This window comes from Pan paniscus, chromosome 4 (assembly GCF_029289425.2).
Source record: "Pan paniscus chromosome 4, NHGRI_mPanPan1-v2.0_pri, whole genome shotgun sequence".
Lineage (NCBI taxonomy): Eukaryota > Metazoa > Chordata > Mammalia > Primates > Hominidae > Pan > Pan paniscus.
Window position 1 is genome coordinate 76802880 of NC_073253.2, and position 3713 is coordinate 76806592.

At 50.9% G+C, this 3713-nt stretch overlaps 1 pseudogene; it reads right to left on the minus strand.

Moving 5' to 3' along the window:
* Positions 1 to 1622: 1622 nt before the first annotated feature.
* On the minus strand, positions 1623 to 3315 carry LOC117980164 (mitochondrial import receptor subunit TOM40 homolog; annotated as a pseudogene).
* Positions 3316 to 3713: the final 398 nt, after the last annotated feature.

The window sequence follows — 3713 nt, forward strand, 5'->3', positions numbered from 1 at the left end:
CTAGTAAAGGGTGTGAATACCAAGCGGGTGGGGATTGCAGGGAGTCCTCTTGGAGGCTGGCTACCACATCACATTTTGAATAATTCTGGCAAAAAAAATGATTATCATCAGCTCATACTAAAACTCTTCCCGCTTTATACTTTTGCTAGATTCCATTCCAAAACTTGAATTGTTATCTTTGGCAAGTAATACAAAATATCACATGCTACGTAATAGGTTTGATAGTTTTCAGTATGGACGACGGAGCCAAGCAGGTAGAAAAATTCAGCATAGGGCCACGCAAAGTGGCTCACACTTGTAATCCTAGCACTTTGGGAGGCCAAGGCGGGTGGATCACTTGAGATCAGGAGTTCAAGACCAGCCTGGCCAACATGGTGAAACCCCGTCTTTACTAAAAAGACAAAAATTAGCTGGGTCTCATGGCATGTGTCTGCAATCCCAGCTACTCGGGAGGCTGAGGCAGGAGAATTGCTTGAACCCGGGAGGCAGAGGTTGCAGTGAACCGAGATCGCGCCATTGCACTCCAGCCTGGGGGACAAGAGACAAACTCCATCTCAAAAAAAAAAGAAAAAAGAAAAAGAAAAATTCAGCATATTCTTTGTATTTTGTGGCTTTGTTAGGCAAAGACTATATATCCACATAAAAGACTCTTTGTGGTAGCATGATCAAACACTGAAATAGATGGCCTGAACATCCTGATATTTTTTTGGAGTGACTGATCAAAGGGAAGATAATGGCTTTCACTGAGCCCAACTTGGCAGGAACTGTTGGCCTCTGGCCTTCTCATTCCTGTACTCTAGCCACGGTGTCTCCTTTTATAAACTGAGTCCCAGCATCATGCATGATCAGTCCTGCCCCATGCTGGGAGTGGAAGAGGAGCTCCGAAGACAGTGTGCCCAGGGTCAAGCTCTATGCTTGGTGCTGGTGTCCAGTTTCTTGTTTCCTGTTGGCCTGGGCCTTCAGCTCTGTCTTTCAACTGTCCTGGAATTCTGGTGCCAGGGTCTGACCTCACTGATGTGGACTTGCTGCCTTGACCCACAAAACCTCCATTCCATGCTGACTCTCAACCCTGTTCCACACTCTCTGAACTAACTGGCCTTCTTGGACGTGACATCTGTCCTGCCTCATTTTTTTTGTTTGTTTTCTTTTTCCACATATATATATATATATAATTTTTCTGTAAAATCTCCCAGTTCTTCCATAACTTATAAACATGATTTATACTGAGGGGTAGATGGGAAAGTGGACAGGGGCAGGGCAGACTGACCGGGGATGGGGAAGCTCCTCTCGCTGCCCCCTTGGAGCAGGCCCAGGCTCTTTGGAGGATGGGGACTCCAGGACATTCCTCCCTGAGGTTGTCTGGCTGCCTCTACCACTGGTGCTCAGAATCCTGTGTGCCACTCAATTCCGGAATCCCTTCTGGGACTGACCCCAGGGCCGCTAGACACGCTGCCCCTGGTACTCAGAATCCTGAAGCGCCAGCTGGTTCCAGAATCCCCTTCTCAGCTGCTAGGGTGGTGGGGTCCCTCCTTTCTGCTGTCCGCCTGACCCCAGAGGAGGAAGGGAAGGGAGGGGGAGGGGGCCCCAGGTCTCCTCTCTGTGGCAGGAGGAGGGTGGAAATAGAATCTGAAGTAGGAAGGGCGTGGAAGTGTCAGGAGGGTTCAGCCGATGGTGAGGCCAAAGCCACTCCGTAACTTGTTCTTGCGGTGATTCAGGAAGGCTCCAAGGGCTAGTGTCAAAGGCAGGAGCAGGAGCTGCTTCTCCAGCGTGGCACCCACAATCCAGTTGCTGTCCACAGAGCCTTTGAAGAGGAGGTTGGCCTTGGGCAGGTCCAGCTGGTACCCAAAGGAGACATTGGTGTCCTGCATCCTTGTACTGGCCTCAAACTCCACATCCACCTGCAGTTGGTCACTGGGTTTGTGGTGTTATGTCCAACCCAACGTTACCGTTGCCAACCAGTTGTTCAATGTGTATTTCCCAGCTACAGACATGACAGTGCCCTCCTCCCCAGGCCGTCGGTGGTAGACCAGCTCACTGCCCAGGGCCAAGCAAGGCGTGATGCTCTGGAGGTAATGGGCTACGAGGATTCCTGAACCCATCAAGACGTCTGGGTTCCCCAGGGTGACGTCCACTGTGAAGTCAGAGCCCCAGTACTCCCCATCCACCTGCCACTTCACAAACTTTGACTGCTGGGTCTGGATGGCCATCTTGGACCTGAGGCCGGGGCCCAGCTGGTGAATGACCTGAGCATTGAGGCTGCCACTGTTGTCCATGTCACCCACCAGTACAGGGAATGCCTCTGTGGGACTCAGCTGCTTTGTCCCCATATACTTGACACCAAAATGGTGGTTGGACTCCCTGATTGTGCTGAGGGTTACTGTGTGGTTCACCTGAAAATGCTTACACAACGCTTTGTTCATGTGAACTTGACACCTTCCATCTACAGCTCCTTGCACTTCCGGTGGCACTCCTCGAATGTGCAGGGGTTGGGCAGGCAGCGGCAGGCCCCATCCTCGGCACCCCCTGCGGCACTGGCGGTTGCAGCTCCGGGGGTCCGCTCCAAACCTCGACCCACACTGGTCCTGGCGCCCAGGCCGCCTCCCAGCGGCGGTAGCGTGAAGCCTGGATGCTAGGGCGGAGGTGGCGGCAGTCCCACGAGGGCCGGCACAGGTGGTGGCGGCGGCCCTGCAGGCAGGGAGCTGACTGCCAACACTTTCCCCATGGTCACCTGCGATGGGAGAGCTCAGAGGGCGGAGGTCAGGGCCTGCGCGCCCCAGACTCAGCCCCAGCAAACTACCGCCCGGCTCAGGGCCCGGGTTCTCACTGGCGGCGGCGCCTGCTCCGGGCCTGTCCTGCCTCATTTAGGCACCTGCTGTGGTTACTTCCTTCTGGGCTGGCTGACGTGGCCCTAGATTCGCACAATCCGGCCTGACACAGTCTGTCTTAATGTGACATGTCCATTGCTTTCCTTAGCCTCTTTTCTGGTGCAAAATTGAATACCATCACATACATTTCCTTATATAAAAGATTGAAACATCGTTATTGTCTATGTCTCCTGTCTGTATATGTTTTTAATATTTTCTATTTTTTTCTTATTTTTTATCAGAAATCAAATCTTAGGCAAAATAAATATTTTACATCCTTTTATTTTATTCATTCATCTATTCACTTAATGATTCAAGCTTATACACCTTCCACATACTGTGATATTTCCCCAACTTGAAAGCTTCCATCCCTATTGACACCTGTCACCCCTCTCCATTGACAGTGGAGTCTATTTCCTCTCTCTTTGAATCAGGGCTGGTCTATGGTTGCGCTGACCTACAGAATGTGGGAAAAGTGGCACCCTGCTGATTGCAGGCCGGGGCTTAAGAAACCTGGCAGCTTCCAGTTTGCCCTCCATGGCCATGAGCTATTGTATTTAAAAAATGCAGTATACGGTTGGAGAAAAGAAGGCAACTAAGGCAGCAGACACGTGAGTCAGACATATCTAGCCCCAGTCAAGGCGTTCCAGCCAACACCATGTGGAACAGAGACCAGCATGCCCTACCCAGTCCTGCCCACGTGGCAGCATCCCACTAACAAGGATCTGGGTTTCGCTGTTTTCAACCACCAAGTTTTGGGGTAGTTTGCAATGTAGCAATAAATAGCATACATTTAAAACATGAAACTTTGAAAGAAACAAATACGAAACTTGTAAATTAACACAAAAA